The 20,575-nt window shown below is 42.8% G+C and overlaps 1 long non-coding RNA gene across 4 annotated transcripts in view; it reads right to left on the reverse strand.

Moving 5' to 3' along the window:
• Positions 1-20,575, reverse strand: part of LOC143819832 (uncharacterized) — a 56,069-nt gene that overhangs the window by 15,565 nt on the left and 19,929 nt on the right. For all 4 annotated transcript variants that reach the window (XR_013225116.1, XR_013225120.1, XR_013225119.1 and 1 more), the window contains exon 4: positions 3,051-3,153. This is a non-coding gene — a long non-coding RNA (uncharacterized LOC143819832). The remainder of the gene's footprint in view (positions 1-3,050; positions 3,154-20,575) is intronic.

Genomic DNA, 20,575 nt, shown 5'->3' on the forward strand with positions numbered 1-20,575 from the left:
ATGTGCGTGTGCGTGTGAGTGTGTGACTTCCTCTGCCTCAGAAAGCTACTATTATATTAGACGTCCACCTAACAGGAATTGACGGCTGCCTACAATAGGATACCTCCATATACTTGTGGGTTGGGGACATGCCACCCAGGAAGCCTGATCTGTGCCTCCCATCCTCCCATCCCATCTGGTTGGATGAGCAGCAACAATAAAACTGGGAATAACTATTTATAAAACCTGTATACAATGCTGTCAAAAATTAAGCAGGATAACAAAACATGACCATTCCAAAAATAGCATAGAAAAGAGCCCCCCTCCTGAAATGTTAATGAAATCTAACCACAATAGATTCCACAACGTTGCAGATTTCAAATTGTATCTTTGAACAGGGTATTTAAAGCTGGGCATTGGGACTGTAAACAAACATCTTTCTACAAACCTGGAAAACACTGCAAGTTTGCAGAAAGATTTGAAAATACATGTGGGGGGGGGGTTCAAAATTCCAAAAATGATAAATGGAACCTGACTTGCATGACTTACCTCTGCCTTGCCGCGTGCGACTGTCCAACAGCAGCCAGACTATGAAAGGCAGTGTGGCATAGCAGTTAGATCTTCAGGGTAGGGTCTGGGAGAGCCAGTTTCAAATCACCAATCAGCCATAGAAGTTCTCTAGGTGATGTTTGGGCCAGTCACATACTTTCAAGTAATTTGAGAATGGAGCTTGGGGAAGGACCTCAGCAGGATATCATGCCAGAGTCTACCACTAAGCAACAGAACGAATTATGTCCCCTAACACCTTTAAGACCAACACAAGTGTGCCTGGGCACAAAAGCTTATCCTTATCCATTGTTGTCCCTCTATATATTTCTGAAACAGCCTATGGGATGTGTCCAGCTGTCCAAGTTGGAATAGGGCCAATCAGGGTTCAACCAGCTTTGTCCTTATTGGCCCTGCCCCTGCGGCTCCCGTCCTCCGCCCCCGGACTCTAGCCTCTTTGCTCTCAGATGCCTCAGTGCCTGGAGCCAGCAGCAGGTGAGAGGGCCCTGGTCAAAGGGTATTGGGTGGAGGGCTTGCTAATGAGGGCCTCCTGGCCTGTTGACTGCCTGCTAAGGAGCTCTGTCTCAGCCCTGCTAACGAGCTGCCCAGCCCCCATCTACCCCACTTGATTTGGCTGCGAGCTGCGGCCCAAAGCCACCTTAAGCTGCCTGGCCAGGGGCCAGGGGCGGAGACCCTTTCAGGGCCTGTTATTAGGAATGGGCTTTGAAGCTAACCCTAAATAACATCAGTTGCAATTTTTGGGTCAAGGACAAGGGTAGCCCAAGTAGAGCAAGTTACACAAATCTAATCTGGAGGTGACAATTGCACGAATCACTGTAGCCAAGCTGTCGAAGACAGTTAAGGCATTAGTAGTCTCATCTGGTGAAGGTGATAAAACACCATGCAGACTACTCCATCGATAGGGAAGCATCCAAGATCCGATGTTTATAAAGATGGCTGTACAAGAATATTTTATGTGCCCATGACTAAGAATTTATACAATTAGGGTTGCTAACATCAGGTTGGGATCGTTTAAGAAATTTGAGAATGGAGCTTGAGGAAGGACCCCAGCAAAATATACTGCCAAAGAGTTTACCACTCAAGGCAATGAGTTTGTCCAGGGGAACAGATTTCTACTGTGTCGACATCAGTTGTAACTCTGGGAGATCTCTAGGACCAGATGATGTTTTAAAGGTTTTGTTAGCAGATCAGTCCACTAAAGTGGCTTGCCTTTCAGAAAATTAATCTGCCATTTCTTGTGCATAATGGCTGGAACTTGCAATTTTATTTGCAGAGGATTTAGAACACAGTTGGCTCAGAAAAGATCTATGGATTGGACCTTGACATTTTCTGTGTATCTTTCTTCTTGACACCAATATATTGGTGGATCACCATTGGGGGGAAAGTTTCACTTCTCACATTCTCTGAGAAATTGGTGGCTCATGGATTTTGTCTGTATCACTTAATGTTTGAACAATTTTGCAGAGTGCCAGTAAATACACTTCATCAGCTCTCACCATCACACCTCATAGTCCCTAGTTAGCTTCCCTCCATTTTATGGTCTTCTACTAGGTGAAAAGGCTCATCTTGCTTAAATAGCCCTCAGGCTACAAGCAAGGAAACGCTGAAGAAAGAAACACTTTAATATAGAAAACAGATGCAGTCTGGGAGCGAAAACATGGCCCATCGAATAAAGACAGCCTAGGTTTATTTGACTGAAACTCTTGTATCTGATGAAGTGAGCTCTGAGTCACGAACGCTTATGCCCTGGAACATTTTGTTGGTCTCTTAGGTGCTGTTGGACTCAAATTTTGTTCTGCTACTACAACAACATGGCTATCCACTTGAAACTTCAATGAAACTAGTAAAATTGACCAAATTTACTTCTGTGTAACAGCTCTACCACCTTAACAAATCACGACAATATTACCATGTCAGTCATAGCAACTCTTATGCATGTTCTAGGAAATACGTTTTGTTCATTTTAATTTGGGAGAAACTAATTTCTGGGTTCACATTCATGACTCTCCCCATTCATTCACGCCTACATACATATACTCAGATCCCTCGGTGGCATCAGAGGGGGGCATTATCCCATGTGGCCATGACATGTGCTAATTCTATGATACATGCCCAATAAAAACTGCTTGCTGCTCTGTCTTCCTAAATAGTGATCAGGTGGAAAGACTCTAGTGTATGTGGTCTTCCAGTATTCGTACACATATCTCAGCTGTGCAGAATCACATCATATGTAAGCAGCTTCCATTATTCTATGGATGTAATTGAAAGGGCCACTGTCTGTGGCTCAAAACAATCCCCCCCCCCCACACACTATATAGGGATCCCAAGGCTGTGAGCAGAACGTGTGAAAGGTAATAATAGCTTGTTGCTTTTTTATTTATACATACCTTTCAAGGTTTCAAGAGCTTAAGGGGTCCAGTTGAAACTTTATAACTCATGTGGATCTGCTACAAGAGTGTTCATTGTACCCTATCCTGATTATATATTTATTACCACAAACTTACTGGATGCAAGTGGAAAACTGTTACTCAGAAAGCATAGCATTTTTCTTTCCAGGTGTCATGTTCATGCTGATCTTTTTACTTTAGGCAGAAGATCCTGATGGCACTGAAATACAAGAACAAACAAAAGCCACAGGAAATTAATGACTAAGAGCAGCTTTGGACATTAGCTGCACTGAAAAGAGGATCAGTGAGTGACTCATTAACTGTCTCTCCTTGCTTCCATCCTAAGTGGCAACTTGCACATTTCCCCATAGGGAGGAGCATGAGCTAAATGTTCATTTGCCATTCATTCATCCATCTGCAAGAGGACATTGCCAGCTGCCCCTTTGTACATTTCCTCCAAGCTGAGAAATTGGTTGTGCAAATTACCTACATTCCCTCTTCTTGGAAATTAAGAATGTCCTAAACAATCTTAATATTTTATGATCATAAGTCAGCATATCACAGGTTGAATAACTACTAGCAATGTTCATATTTCTCATCCTTGTTGTTTTGACCTGTTACAATTTTGCTTCTCCCTCATGAAAACTGAATCCATGAATGCAATCCATTTCATGCAATTTTCTCTTTCCACTCACTGAATTTATGCATTTTTAAATATTATTTGGCCATCAATAAATCAGTGTTATACAATGCAATACAATTGCAGCTACATAACAGGAAAATGAAAAACCAAAATGTTGACAGAGCATAAAGAAATATAAAAAGAAATAAAGGAACACTCAAACTTTGTTATTGGGAAACATTAGTCTATTGGTTGTGCTTCTTGGCTTGAGTAGCACTCTTTGATCTAGAAATTGTTTTCTTTGTTACAAAACAGAGTCCTCCTCAAGCCAATATATTGTCTGTGCAGTTGGAGTTTTGAATTTGAACAAATATCTCAGTGAACAGAAAAATGACGGTTGTGGATTGGGTCCAGTCATCTGTGGGGAAAACAATAATGGATCTGTGCCATGTTCCCCTGCCCACCAGCATTTACGTTCATCCCTGGAAAAGTTGATTTCTAAGATCTTGGGATCTTCATGGACTAATGGCTATGTGGTTTGTGAGGCTGAACTGAGGAGAAAGCTACATGGGCCTAAACTGGCAACTACCTTTACAAGCACAGCTACACTGACAGAACCCAAAATTCCTTCTCCTCAGCACAGCTCTCCAATCTACATGGCTTTTAGTCCAGATGGGTCCTGGTCCCCCAGGAATCAGCTTCCCTGGAGTCATACGTGAGGAATGCAACACAGATCCATATCAATCAGTACATTTCTGACAGACTGCTAGATTCAGTTCTGTAGAATAAGTAAGATAAACAAAATATTAAGAGTTCTGGAAAATATTTCTGAGAAGGAATGGCAAAGTCTTCTATCAGGTAGACCTTTATTAGAATGAGGCATCAGTATTAACTTCAGTTGTATAAAGTACCTGTAAGAATACAAAACAATGTCAAAAATTCTGTTACATTTTCTGGTGGCTTGATTTCATGGACTTAGCCATCCAGTTGAGATAGCAACGTCAAACTTGCAAAGCATATATCCATTTTCCATGTCTATTAAAGTACAGCAGTACTAGTACAGAAATAACTTAAACATTTGCTATTATTTCCCCCCAAATAATAGCCAGTATGTGTCTACAACAACACACCAGGTAAAACATACCCCAGAAGGCCCTCAGTGAGGGATATCCAACCAAAAGGGAGAGGGCAGCCCCCCACTCAGGACCAATCATAGGTCTTCCTTGCCGTTCTCCCCCTTCCTTGCAGACACTTAGCAGGGTGAGAGAAGAGTTGGCAGGAGGTGGACCAGCACCAGCAGTAATACTCGCCCTGCTGGGCCACTCCTCTCCCAAGTGCAGCCTCCCTGTCAGGAGGGAGACCTGAGAGGGCACGGTGGCCCAGCCAGGTGAGTCAGGCCACTAGGGCTGGTGCTGCACCTGCAACACTGCAGAGCATGGCTGGTCTGCTTCCCAGGAGGATAGAAGCCTGAGAAAGCATGGTGACCCAGCCAGGTGACCCAGGCTGCCAAGGCTTGCACTGCCCCTGAGATGCTTCTGCTCATGACTAGACTGCCTCCTCCTGTTCCCCAGCGGAAGGGAGGCCTGGAAGAGTGTGGCAGCCAAACTAGGCAAGCCGGCCCACTGGGACTCACTGACTTGCTCACTGTCCCAACTTACCTGAGGTGTTTTGCTGCAGAGCATGGCCAGCTATTCTCCCTCCATATTGACTGCCTGGAAGTGACAGGAAGGAGGAGGAAGAGGAAGAGGAGGAGTGTGGGGACGACTTATGATTGGCCCTTAATGGGGGAGTGCCCTCTCAATGAGTGTCCCCCACTGAAGGCCAATTGGAAAGAGTTTTACTCAGTGTGTCATCACGGGCACAAACCAAGTATTAAGGAGGAAGGTTAGCAGAATGTTGCTCATTAAGGATACTTTCTTCTTTTCATACCTCCCTGATGCACTGATGTTTTTTTAGCAAAATGTTTGGTTTGATTTACAATGGGAGAATATTCAGTGAGCAAACTGAGTTTGATATCTATGTCTATTATCAATGTTCTTTACTACCACATAAAGAAATCTCTCTAAAAAGTAAAAAAAAATAGAGAAGTGTTTTTGACAGCTACACCAAATGTTGACAGGTACCCTATTTAGCACTATGAGAATGGGCAAGTCAATGCAGAAATCTCAACAAGGAGAAAGTACATATGGAATATGTATTAAATCATGAGAACGACATTGTTTCCAAGTATTACATAAAATAAATGAATCATTTTCATCCTTTCTCTTTGGAGCAGAAATGTTATATGGTGTGAATACTTAATATACTAAGAGGGTGACATACCTTTCATTTTACATGTAAAATCTCGTTAGTCTGAAGAGCCCTGCGTTACTTGGACAAATTTTAAAAACTGAACTGTTTCTAGGACAACATCCTCAACAATTCATTTGATGTCAGCAAAGAATAAATCAGCTATTCTTAATAGGGGCTATGCCTTCCTTCCCCCAGAACTAATGTACAAACCTTGGGGTGCATTTCGATGTTTGGAGGGGTAAATGGACAATATTTGCAATGTTATGATTTTAGGCAGGGGTAGTCAAACTGCGGCCCTCCAGATGTCCATGGACTACAATTCCCATGAACCCCTGCCAGCGTTCGCTCATGGGAATTGTAGTCCATGGACATCTGGAGGGCCGCAGTTTGACTACCCCTGATTTTAGACACCAATTCTCAACTTTCAATGGCTTCTTAGAGCCAATGGGAGAAAGTTGTTTTATACTGTTTTCCCTCTCTGAGACTAAACCATCCAACCCTAGTTTTCTTTGCCAGGATCATTTAAAAGTGGCACGTAGTAAATAGGAATTAAACCTCATGATTGCCAGACACAAAGGTCTTTCTGGATGTATTTCTAATAGGCACATCCTATGCGTATAGTGTAAATATACCTACAGAAACATAGTAACCTTGTCTGGAGGGCTGTTTTGATGTCCAATTTTTTTGCTTTTGGTTTGCAGGGCATTGAATGATAATGTTGTATACTTGATGAGAGTTAGTGGAGGGGCAGCATGGAAGTCTAAATATAAATATAAATAAATAAATAAAGGTTAAGAACCACTGAAACAGATCAAAGAAGGATACGCTGTAATTCATTTTCTTTCCTAGACGAGAGCAACCATGTTATGTTATGTTATGTTATGTTATGGCACCAAAAAATAGCTCAAGGTGATTTTTATCTCCACCAATTAACTTGATTGGAGCATATTTATCACTAAGGGATTGACATTGTTCAGCATACATACAGCACCTAGAAACGGCACAGTTTCACCTTGGCCAATTATGTACCCGCTGGATAATGCACTTCCAATGTGCTTTTGCAGCTGGATTTTCTTGTGCAGAACAGGATAATCTACTTCTAAAGTGCATTGAAAGTGCATTATCCAACTGGTGCATAAAGGCCTCTGTAGAGCATCTCCATAGGAAAGGTCACTTTTCCTTCATTTAAAATCCTCAGAGAAATCAAAGAAATCTCTGTAGTGTTTCGATCGTGTTCTGAAAATTTGGCTGAAAACATTTGGTACGTTGTGGAGAATATGTCCAGTGACGGAAATGTCTTCCTCACCATCTCTCCATTTCATTAGCTGCCACTTTCGGGGGTGGGGGAAGGACATGCCAACTGTAATGATGTCACCCATTGCCTTTCACTAGATGCTACAAGAGCAACAGGGAGGGCATTTTCCTCCCATCTAGAAACAATATCTTTGTTGGGGAAAAGCTATGCATCATCACATATGAAGCACAGCAGAAGATACAGTTTCTCCATTATTGTACAAATGCAGTATCTCATGCAGAGAGCAATCTGCCCAATCACATCAATGTAGAAAAATAAATGCTTATCGATTGAATCATTGTCAGAGGATAGGCACTTACAAGCAGAGGATGGAGCAAGGCAGTTGCTTTCAAATTCCTCTCCCACAGTGTGTCCAATGGCCCCCTGAATCCAGAGACTTATGATTTGAATAGTGCCAGGGGTAACAGTGGAAGGGGATGTAGGAAAGTTCTTTGGATATAACTGCTGTACTTGTTTTGCTTACAGAGATATTTAGCTCTGCATAAGAAATATGTAAGGTACAAAGTGGTCCTTTGCCTGTGTATTTCCCACTCTGACCTCTTCTAACTAATAGCACACTGAGGACACATGTTATGATCTGCTCATTTTGATTTTACCATAGGAACTCTTGAAAAACTTTCATGGGATCTTTCCCAATGGAATATCAGGGGCCATGGAGCTGCGTGGCCATGGCTTGTGCCACCACTGCACAAATGCAGTGTTGGGGTTGAGTGTGGGAAGTGGTGTCACAGCACTCAGCCTCAAGCAAGGAGAACAGAAATAGAGCGCCATCTTGGTGTAGTGGTTAAGAGTGGTGGCTTCTAATCTGATGAACTGGGTTTGATTCTGCGCTCTTCCACGTGCAACCAGCTGAGTGACCTTGGGCTCACCACCGCACGGATAAAGCTGTTCTGACCGAGCAGTGATATCAGGGCTCCCTCAGCCGCACCCACCTCACAGGGTGTCTGTTGTGGAGAGAGGAAAGGGAAAGGAAAGGGTCTGTAAATAGCTTTGAGCCTCCTTCGGGTAGAAAAAAAGTGGCATATAAGAACCAACTCTTCTTCTAACAGGGGACCAGGGCAGAGTCTGCACTTACTTTTTTTATTCCATTGTCAATCCTGTTGAATTCAGATCGCTTTGAACTCGGGTCTTCCTCTTCCCCCCCTCCCCATTGAAACAGGAAAGTCTTCTGCACGTGGTTAGGGAGGCTCAGAAGAGAGGGGGAGGCAAATGGAGACTCTTTCTTTGTTTTCTTGAAGAGGGGGGAGGAAAAAATCCTTTCTTTTCTTGAAGGTGGGGGAGGGGGGAACGAAGAAGGCACAAAAAAAAATCCAAGGCTGACAGAAGTTGAGAGAACTTAGGGGCTTCTCCTTTAAGGCAGGCTTGTCACATGACCACCTGTAGCCAATCACGGGTCCTCTACCACGGAGGAGAGCCCAGATTCAAAACAATGCGATTTTCTGAATATATTCAGGATTAAAAGCAGTCTAAAATATTGCACAATAAAGGTAGGGTCACTCCGGATCAATCCTTCTTGCTGCAGAAGGAAAATTTAAATCGCCCAAAATCCAAACGGAAATTGCATTCTGTGTAGAGGGCAGGGACTGAATCGATCTGGGGTTGGAATAAAAGTTCCGTGCAGTTTACACCCAGGTTTGATTTTCTTGCTTACCTGTGAGCGGTTGACCCTTTGGGCTAAGCCTCCAAAAATGAGGTACCTGTTAGGGCTCTGAAATGGGAGAGGTCAGCCACAGAGCATAGACTTTGCTCTTCTCCTTGGATGTTCATGCTGAAGTGCTAAATGCCCTCTCTGTGCTTTACCGACCACCAAAGTGCCTTGTTGCTTGCTCTGTGTCCTCCCAGAAGGGAGCTCTGTTGGTTGGTTCCTCAAAGCCCTACATTACCTATGTTAAAAAGACTATCTAAGCTGAAATATAGTAGATGTGGTTTAAGCTTAACTTGTCCATCTGCAACTCTTTTGGATACTTTATTCCTTATTTATTCCAGGTAGATTAATAAAATACCCTCTCTGCAGTTTGCAAGAGAGGATTAAACTATACTAGTACGGGGAAAAAACCCTTCATTCCCAGAGAGAAAAAATACGCACCGTGATCACATTGCCATGATGCTGTTATGATACTGAATGATTTTCCTGTAGTTTCTCAGTACTCATCTGTAGTAGATTTTATGGGAATTTATAGGGGGGAAAGTGCCTGCGTTATGCAGTGGAGTTAGTGGTTTGGATAGTATATAATGTGGCATGGGGAAGTCTCTGTTCTTCATTCACTGACAACCTTGGCTATATCATCAAGGTACTTGTGTGTGCAGCACAGAGATATAAATCATTGCCAGTTCAATCGGTATTCCCTTCCCACAGGCTTCTTTTGCCAAACTGAGATACTGGCCCTCGGTGCATATAAGTTTACTTAATGGACCATGTAGTAGTGAATTATGTGGGACTGCCCATTTTAAATTGGAGAAAGAAATGTAAGAGGGAGGGGAAGAACTCACCCATTATGGTTTATAGCAAAGAAGATTGGATTAAAAGGGCCAGCAACAGGGTCAGTGAAGTCACCAAGGATTCAGTGAAGCATTTTATATCTTCAGTTGTCTTTCGAAAATCTTCTAGGTGCACAATGCTACCATCCCTGCAACAACAATGGCCAATAACCTCAATACTCCCTTGTCAGGAGCTCAGGAACTCCAAGCAGCAAAAATAATATTTGGGGGGGGGGGGGAGAATAGTATCACTTTAAATTAAAAATATATAGCAATGCCTTCATAGTCCATGCCAACACTGCTGACTCCTACCAATCATGATGTAATATATTGAGAAGGCCCCACATTAGGCCTACATGGAAGAAACCCAGTAGGGCTGCCTCTCCTCAGCTGCTGGCTGGAGATTTCCTAGGATTACAGAAGATCAGTTCACTTGGAGGAAACAGCTGCTTTGGAAAATGGACTTAATGGCATTATTTCCCATTGAAGTTCCTATCCTCCCCAAACCCCACCCTTCTCAAGCTTTACCACCAAGTATTTCCCAACCCAGAGCTGGCAACTCTACTGACCACGGGGACAATGGAATGGTCTATCGAGCGACCCTGCACCAGCCTTTCTCAACGTTTTACTGTAACATTCTTCATGCTTCAAGAAGCTGCAGAAGTGGTGTGATCATGCAGAATATGGTTGGGAAGCATAGCTGTGTACACACCCAGCTGGGGCCCCTCGCATTCACCCCCCCCACCAGGTTCATCATTTGGGGGGGCAGGTCAACATGACCCTATTTAGTCATATCACATGATAAATGCTTAACAAATTTAAAAAATACATTAAATAAATTAACTCCTATCCATTCAGGAATGCTTCCAGGACTGTCAAGAAACCCTGGTCAGAAAGTCTGCCCTACTCAACCATATATATAAAAAAATAAAGGCACAGATCGATTTATATTTGAGTACCCTTATTGATGTAAACTAGTACAGCACAACCAGCCTAGCCCATGAGCTCGGGATTGTAGGAAATTGATTAAAATTCTCTCACATGCACTCTTTGAGCAACCGTTTTAGCAACAGAAAAACATAGAGCCATACACAAGAAAGCACCACGTATTCATAGTCCATCCAGGATGGAGTATGTGTGAAAAGTCCCAGTCTCCTCTACTCAAGAGCTTGAAGTGATTCAGAGCAGCAGACTCTAATCTGTAGAACTGGAGTTGATCCCCTCCCCTCCATATGGAACCTGCTGGGTGGCCTTGAGTCAGTGCCAGTTCTCTCGGGAGTCTCTCAGCCTCACCCCCGTCACAAGGTGAGGGTTTCAGGGAGAGGAAGGGAAGGAGGTTGCCAGCCGCTTTGAAGGTCCTGAGGGTAGAGAAGAGCAGGGTATAAAAACCAGCTCTTCATCTTTTAAGTATTTTGTGCAGTTTTGTAGTTTCATCATGTTTTACTCAAGCAGGTCTCTGGGGAGGCATCCTATATATTTTCTAACTAAATGAAACAAAATAAATAGGACAAGCAACAATGGAAACCCAGTCTGTAAATGTACAGGAGCATCCACAATAGCTGAAGGGGAGGAAGGAAGCACAGAAGCAGTTTTGAGCTTTACCATGGGGATACCTGATTAGCACTTAACTAATCTGCAGCAGTCTGCAGTCAGCAAAGCTGTCTTGTAGCAGTTCAAATCAGTGACCCAGCAGCTTTAATAGGTCTTTGGAATGAGCTTCTCTTCTATTTGAGAAAATTGGTATGTGGAAATTTCCTTGGTGAGTGAGGCAGGTGTCCCACAGATCCTTCCAGGGCAGGATGGTTGCTGATGATGATGATGTCATCCGTTCAGTCGGGTTGCTGAATCCCACCTAATATCCTTCAGGTCATCAAGTGAGCATCCAAGCAGGTTCAAATCCTGACGTTTAACCAATTGACAAAGTCTTTTTCTTTCAGGAAGCAAACAAAGTTTATTATGCTTCAGATAGAACTAGTCACACTTAAGTTACAGTGACTGCTGAAGCACATTACGGCATGAAGGGACTGGAAAGTAGCCTGGTAAACACCACAGACTTCAAGCTCTATTCAGTTCATTCTGTCACATCAAACACAAAGGGGCAACATCATAGTGATGAAACAAGAGTGCGTGAGGGAATAATTAAAGACATTCAAAATTGCTGTGATCCATATTTCTTGGCAACAAATGGCTCCCTTTCTCAAGCTTCAGGAAATGTAGCTTCTCCTTAAGAGGGACGTTCACATTCAAAACAATATCTGGGAATATAAAGAGATTGTTTTAATATGCTCCAGCAGGTGGCCTTTTGAAGAAAAGTTCAGTAAGAAAAGTCTCATTGTATCCTTGTTACATTATGCAATACGTGGGAGGTTCTTACTTAAAAGCTTGGTCACAGATGACACCAACGCGAAGACACACTGAAAGAAAAGCCACCTGATATGTTGAGCTTAAACCAGATTTTGTTTATATTTTAGTTTTCAACATGAATCTGGACTATATTTTTGGTAATTCTGTAAGCAGAGCATCCTAGGATGCAAATGGTGTGACTTGGTACCTTTGTACATTCTGAAGTCCACTGGGACATAAGAAATTCTTGATAAGTCGAGAATAGTTTTTCTGCCCTCCACTGTTTCAGTGGCCTTAATTCAGTTTTAAAAAATAAATGGCTGTCAATCTGTTTTCTTTTCTGTTCTTTGTGTGCACTTTTAGAAATTAGTTATAGCCTCCCCAGTTTATCTGGCTAGCCTTGCCTAATTTAATAGCATCACTTGTGAGGTTTCCAGATAAACAGTGTTATTCAGCCTGCTGTTTTGTATGTAAATTCGTATCCTTCCTTTTGCTCAACTATATATCTATTTCCCTAGTGTGGTCTCCATATGTGGATAGCTAAATGTTCTGATCAGGGCCACACTTACGCCCAATAGATTTCTCTGCCAACATCTCCCAGACACCCCCATAGCTGTGGCTGGGCTTCAAGGGACTCGCACTGGATGGCAATGGGGAGGGGGTGAGATTCCACTCCACAAGTTTCATGCGCCCCTGAGAGCTCAGGGCAGCTCAAACCATTGACTATAAACAAGTTCCACCACTGACAGCTGTTACCTCTCCTCTAGGGCCAGGGAAGGAGAAGCAGGAATTGCCCCTCTACCCCTGAATAGAATACAGAATACAGAATATCTTTATTGGCATAACAATGATTTTAAAAAACATAAAATGGTACAGCCAAAACAGCACGACCAAGCAACATGCACAATCCTCCAACAACACACAAATGTTACAAGATGGCCATTTCACAATGTGTGGTCCACAGTGGGCTCACAGAAGTCCGCTCTTAGCCAGTACAGGGCTCAGATATGAGCAATTCACCCTTTGTATTGTTAACGATACCTTGGCTACTTCTCCGATAATTTCCAGATCACTTTCACCTAGGATTTTATACATTGTGTCCTTCTTGTCTAAACTAATAGATTTCAATTTTCTCCAATATTTAACTAGTGATTTTTGCAAGTGGAGAAATCTAGGGCACTCTATCAATAGGTGATATAAAGAGGTATACCACAGCCACTAAAGTGGTGAATTGCGTATGAGCAGAACCAGCTGTTGCTTACCCTTTTTATCATCAAGCAGGTAGGCAGTTAAGAGATGAGGGAATGGGAGCAGCATTGAAGGTTGGGTGGGCTGGTTGGCAAGTGGCTGAGCTGATGGATGAGTAGGATGAGAGTCCCCCATGTACACAAGAATTACAGTATCCTTGTTTGTTTATAAGATTAAAACAATTTTAAAAATATCAATAGCATATAGGTGACCTGAAATACATAGTTTGATATTTAGGTATCTAGATACGGACACTAAGATACTAAAGTTTTGAACTACTAAACTTCTTATGTCAACAGAATAGCCATCCTTAAAAAATCAACATAACATAACATCATATTATGCTGCAACATAAACATTCCCTTGTGATCACAGGTGATGAGTTAGATCCAACCAACTTTTTTGTTGGTGTATAGGAGAGGCCATAGTCCTGGATGGACAAAAGACATGTGGGATAGGGGCTGAAACAAGAAGGGGAACTGGCCAACTTTGAGTTAAAAGTTTGTTTGATCCAACCTGATATTTCTGTTTTGTAGGGGGCCAATAGTTATTACTTCTGTGAGACACCCATTTTGCCCCCAGCTAATACCTTGGATATGAATTAACTGCATCCTGTGTCCTTCCTTACCACCCAAACAACTAATCTTATTACAACAAATGTATCATTGAAATAACAAGTGGTTTTCAATAGAAATAATGCTCTCTTAAGATTTCATGATTGGTTCCCTGGAACATTAATACTGATGAGGAAACTACTTATACATGAGGCAACTGTCACATATATTTTAGAATTTGCAGCAAATTATAATGAGTTTTGTTGTTGTATGAGTGCCTATTTTGTATAAAGATAGATTCAAGTGGATAGCCATGTTGGCCTGAAGTAGCACAACAACATTTATGTACATTGGACTCAAATTTTATTTTGTATAAAGTTACTCACCTGACAACAGATGCAACTTGGAATTCATTGGAATCTTTTCACAAAGGATCATGTCCCCATTTTGGATCTTTACTGCTAGCATTTGTGTTTGTCTGCTGTTATTGTTAGCCAACATTGCTTCATTCCACCCACTACTTTAAATAGAAGCTGTAATTTTGAAACCCAATCTTGGAAGTAGCTGTTCGCTATGCCTCTGGCTGCTAACTAGGTTTGTGGGAGTGAAGGGCTAGAGGGACAGAAGGCAAGGAATCCCTTGTTCAAGTTGCTCATCCAAAATTTCGGAATCCTTTCAGGAGCTACAGAATTTGGAACATTTCAGTTCATTCTCAACTCTGACTCCTACATAGGAAAATTCTGCAGCTGGACTGAAGTTTTACTGTCTGTAAAATAATCAACACAACATCAAATGAAGGGCTCAAAGTGGCCGTTTCTGCGCCAGAGGCTTCATGCTGGACTGCAGGCTGGAGTTTGAGCTGGGGCAGGTTGCCCCTCCTTTTCCTGCTCCCACGCAGCATTTGGCACAGTGCACATCATCCGTCCCAGATTTGTGCTCCCACATGGGAGACAGGGCAGCAAATTTCCCAGTGAGGAAATGGTCACAATGATCATTATCCAAAGGCATTTTTTGCCAGTCAGAATGGAAAATGTGATCTATGTCTTCAAGCAATAAAATAAACCATTGTGTTTGATCCTTGCTCTTAGACTGCTTTCTAGTGCAGGAGGTATAGTAATTGTTTTAGAAAGCCCTACTAACCTCCCCACTTAAGCTGCCAGCCTGCCTTCCCCAGCATGGTGTCTTTTCAAAGTACCTCCCTGAATGTACGAATGGACTTATTCTGCTGCATCAAGCACAGCACAAAGATAATTCTTCCAGACAAAGTGGCTAACTTTTAAGATACTGAAAAGGAAACCAAGAAGGTTTATTCCTCCTCTTTTTGGGATATTTTGTTTTCACAGAGCAGAATATCATGAGTGCAGAGACATTAGAAAGAGGTTTTGGTTTCCATGTGAGTTTTAGGACTGGAAGCACAAAAGAGGCATCATTGTAGCAGCCCTGCCAAAGCCACAAACACAAGCAACGTCCGTCTCTTAAAATAAATAGCCTATCTGGGTAATGCCAAAATGCCCCAAAACATTGCAGATGCAACCCAGAGGCCACGTTTGACAAGTTGCTTGTGAAACTGGTTTCAAATTTCCTGTTCAGAAAAGGAGGGGGGAAATTGGAATTCTTTTCAGTAATGATTAACAGAAAGCTGTGGGGAAATAATCACCTTATTATAGAACATAAAGACATGATTACAATTTTTGTTCAATCTGATGCTTTGTGGTTTTATTTTTGACCTGTTTTTTATTTGTTGATTTGCTTCATCGTTTTACTAGTGCTGGTGGATCCTTTTTTTTGGGTTCTGATATGTGTTTTGGGGTCTGATATTTTGGTGAACCGTGTTCTGTTAGTGGAGGTCATCTAAATATTTTAAATATTTCCCCCCTGCTTGTTTATCATCCCTTCTCTAGACACACAAGTGCTGTACACGGATATGTAAGAATGTTTGGATGATACTTCAAGGTTGACCCCTAAAAGAATATACTATAACTCCAGAATCACTATAACTCACGTAAGCAGCAAATGTTTCTTGACATAACCAGCACCTAAGTCATGTAGAGTTTTAAAGGACAGAATGAGGGATGTCATTTACATTGACAATTATCATGCACAGAATGGAAACTTGGGAATGTCATGATCCTTAATCCCAGTTGCCCTAGAAACCCCAAGATGTATGTTCCTGGGATTTTGATGTCCATATACAGGACCTTAGGTATCCTAGGAAACATAATTCTGGACAGACCAAGCAGACCCTTGCTACTGCTTCTACCATTGCAGTCACTGGAACCTACCAGACAGGAAGTGAGAAGTGGGGTTTAGTAGTATGTGGGTAGGTGGAGCTCATTGGGAGCTGATGGAGGTATCATTAGCAATAATACATGGTCTGAAATTACAATGGAACTGGGCTCACAATAAACAAAACTATTTCCAAATTTTCTCAGGACACTGCTTGGTTTGCCAACCCAATGCATGCTACTTGAATGGCAGTAGTAGAAAAAATTGATCATTGCCTATTATGCATGAATTGCTTTCCTCCATAGTCATTTTAATCATTCTTTAAGAAAAGATTTTAAAACATTCTCATTTATGCATGTGCTCTGATTCTATGCTAGTTTTTCTTTTGAGCTATTATGTATTCTAAACCATTCTGACTGTAACTGTGGGAGAGGGAACTTGTGCTGCAAAGTCATCTGACTGCTAGGTGTAAACTGCACGGAGTTTTTATTCCAACCCCAGATCGATTCAGTCCCTGCCCTCTATACAGAATGCGATTTCCGTTTGGATTTGGGGCTACTTAAATTTTCCTTCTGCAGCAAGAAGGATTGATCCGGAGTGACCCTACCTTTATTGTGGGATATCTCAGACTGCTGCAAATCCTGAATATATTCAGAAAATCACATTGTTTTGAATCTGGGCTCTCCTCCATGGTAGAGGACCCATGATTGGCTACAGGTGGTCATGTGACAAGCCTGCCTCAAAGGAGAAGCCCCTAATTTCTCTCAATTTCTGTCGGCCTTGGATTTTTTTTTGCCTTCTTTATTCCCCCCCCCCTTCTAGAAAAGAAAGGATTTTTTCCCTCCCTCCTCTGACTTCTTGGATCCTCTCCCCCCCTTCAAGAAAACAAAGAAAGAGTCTCCATTTGCCTCCACCCCCCTCTTCTGAGCCTCCCTAACCACGTGCAGAAGACTTTACTGTTTCAATGGGGAGGGGGGGGAAGAGGAAGACCCGAGTTCAAAGCGATCTGAATTCAACAGGATTGACAATGGAATAAAAAAAGTAAGTGCAGACTCTGCCCTACTCTGGCACCACCTTTCCTCCTCTGAGGTATGCTGTTCCTTGTAGAGAGTGGGTAGGATAAACCACAGCAGACCACAGGCTCCCATGCAAACTTAAAGCCCCCACCATACCTTGGTGGGGCAGAAAAGGTGAGGAGACCAAAAACACACTCACATTTATGCATCAAAAAAAAAAGACTGTCCTCAGTGCCATATCACAAGAAAAGTCACAGTAAAACTAGTTTCAGAAGCCTCGCTGGTAAAATGTTGGTGGAACTGTGGCCAGAATTTGCAATGCAAAAACAAAAATAACATGATGGGTTTCGCACCTCAAAAACGGTGCCACATTGAGAATTAAAAAATAAAACATAGTTTTTGGCAGTCTTTTTGTGAGTTTTCAGTGCTGCATATTACACCCTAGTCAAAATGAATACCTTGAATATGCTTGACAACATAAAACTAAAAATGAGACACTCACAGAAGTTCATGCTGCCGATCAATCTGCTCTGGTCTCATTTCACTCAAGTGAGGCATGGAGTACAATGGTTTTTGCTGGAATCTAGTTGGCCAGTCAGGAACGGGTGGCAGGCTGCTTTATCCAGCTGTGTCCTCCCACCAGCATTTTGCTGGCTGAGAGAGAGAGGGAGCACCTGCCATTTGGAGACACCTTTGCTTCACTATGACCCATTATGCACGGGGGTTTTAGCGCACATTCGGGGTGGAATGGCGGCGACTAAAATCACGGATAACGCACGGAGCAGGCTGCAACCGGCTGCAGCTTCGGTGCATGCCGCCGAAAAAGCCGCGTCAGTGAAACGCGGAAGAAAGCGCAGCTTCCGGGTGAGCGTGGCGCAACCAGAAGCGGCGCCCGGATCGGCGCGTGCATAATCGGTTACTCTGGGTTTTGCCGCCGTCGCGCCCCGCCCCGTGTATAACCGGTATGCGTCGCGTCTTCCCCCTCCGCGTTTTCCATGTGACCCGAAATCGCCGTTTCGGCGGCCGTGCATAATGGGCCAAAGAGTGGTGTTTGTGACAGTGTGAATGGTCTGTCAGTGAAGTGGGAGAGGGAATGATCTTGTAAGAGTTTAGTGGCAAAGAGAGTTTTGTGTTGTCTGTTGGCAATGGTTTAGCTTTTAATCCTATTATTGTTCTCCTTCCATTATCATCTCCCCCCCACACACACACACATACACACTTCTCACTCTATCACCTTTGGGAGAGAGAGAAAGGTGGCAGCAGTCTAATCTGGGCTAAAAACCAGATGGAAGTGGATGGTAGGCAGTGCAGGCTGTCTTCATTTTGTGTGCAAAGTGTGTGTTTCGGATAGACCCCCCAAAAGGCACAACAAAAAAAGCCAGATTTGCACAGAAGCAGCTCCCAAACAGAGCACTGCTACATCTGTTGTCCAGTGAAGATGAGGATGTTAATGGGGCTGAACTGGGAGTGAGGACTGATATCTTGAAAATCACCGCTAAGCAACCTCAAGTTTCCATAGGGCAGGTAGCTGGTGTGGAACTACGTCCCGGTAAAGTTCCCAGGTGGACAGCTAACCACTCTTCTTTTGCCTTAGCAGCTCGAGTAGCAGCAATGGATACTGGTCTGTTGGACAGAGTGCTGGAAGCAATGGAAGCTGGTTATAATCTTCCAGAGACTCCTACCAAGTAGAGCTTCATACAGACAATTATTCCTGAGAGCCAAGCTGATTTCTTAACTAAAGAAGGTCAGCAGCAGATGCCACTGAAGCATTATCCACGTACTCAATGCTCATGATCACTGGAACCTCACTTTTTACCAGCTGCCAAACTCAAAACATGGTGTGGAGAGTATATAGACCTGTCGTCCTAACTTTTCTATTAGCCAAAGGTTACTGGAAAAGCTTAAGAAGCAGGAGATAGAAAGTGACCAGTTGAGAGGACATGGGGCAACTTGCTGAGTGAGTATAATGGTCGTGATTGTCCAGGTTCAGCTTGATAAAGCCTTGGTTGAGGAAGTGTGATATAAAATCAGACATTTGGCTTCTCTTTGTGGTCCCAATTATTTTGAGTTGTTAGGAATTCAGTGTGCAGCTTTTGATAAAGCACAGCCCGTAGAATGTTCCGTCTCCTGCTCAGCTTTCTAATGCTTGAATACCATGTTAGACATGGCCTTCAGGAACATGGAGGGCTCTTTAGATCAGCAGTTCTTAACCTAGGGGACACAACCCCTTTGGGAGTCGATTGACCCTTTTCCCAGAGGTCACCAAAGCCGCCACTGCCGTGCTGCCACCGCACCGCCATCTTCCTAATGGTGCAAGGGTGGTGCACTCCGGTGCACTCTGGAGTGTTCCGGTACGCTCCAGCCGCTTTAGCCTGCGCTGAAGCATGGAAGGGAGGGGCCCCGGCACTGACGGCACACCAGTGCCTCAGAGTTCTGGTCACCTTGGGCTTCCATGATTGTTGAAGCGGCTGGAACGCACAACCCTACAACCCCCTTTTGGGTCACCAAGGCTGCTTCCACTGCCACCACCCAGTGAAGGCCTAGGACAGCCCATCCTCAAAATCATCAGCTTTCTGGAATCAGTAGTGACATAGGTCAGCCATTTACTTAGTTTAAATAATTATTTAAATGTATAAAAGCTATTCACATTTCATTGTCTCTTGGCATCAGGGAGGGAATGCTGAGACAATAACCTTTATATTTAAAAGTTTCAGTTTTCAGCATGGCAATATATTTCAATTTGGGTAGGTGCTTCTTTTCTTTTGTTTTAAAAACAAAGCATGAATAGGACATCAGAACAGCAATCCTGTAATCTTGCATTAAAAATAGTTATCTTCTCTGGTCTAAACTGATATATTTTGAGGTCATTAAAAAGGAAATTACTTCAATTAATTCTGACCCACCACAGGTTTAAAAGAAAGAACAAACTGTGAAACTTAAAAGGAAAATCAACAGGAAAAAAAGCATTTTATGGATCCATGTGAAATATTTGGGTTACAATGAAAGGGAACGCTGATGGCTGCCAGACGTGCAGAAGTTGGTCTCCTGTGACTAATTCTGCTTAGCGAGTTTGTAAATTAATCTCTGTGTTCAGCTTTTCCCTCCTCTGTCCACTCCCACCCTGGCTACTAAACTAACAAAAGCTGTCTGTACCAGCACACTACAGGTAAGGCATGAAAATTAAAACTACTTCACACCCTCATTTGACCCCGTGGCACACTTTTATCTACAAAAATATTATTTTACAGGTCTCTCCCCCCCCCCCACCTTACAATGTGTTTTTCATCTACAGCCTCAGAACATTTACTTAACTTTTCCCGAAGACAACGCACATTTAAAATAAATACAAATGTTGCCGAGTTGCAACATTAAAAACTCTGGTGCATGCATTTTTTCTATAAAAGGCTTCTGAGCTGGTTTATACATATTGCCCAAAGGAAAATACGATAGTAATCAGCTTTCATGATTACTGAGCATGACATAATAATTTTTTTAGAACTACAATATAATTTGCTTATTATAAAAAGGCCAGTTTATAATACTAAGTT

This window comes from Paroedura picta, chromosome 10, assembly GCF_049243985.1.
Source record: "Paroedura picta isolate Pp20150507F chromosome 10, Ppicta_v3.0, whole genome shotgun sequence".
Lineage (NCBI taxonomy): Eukaryota > Metazoa > Chordata > Lepidosauria > Squamata > Gekkonidae > Paroedura > Paroedura picta.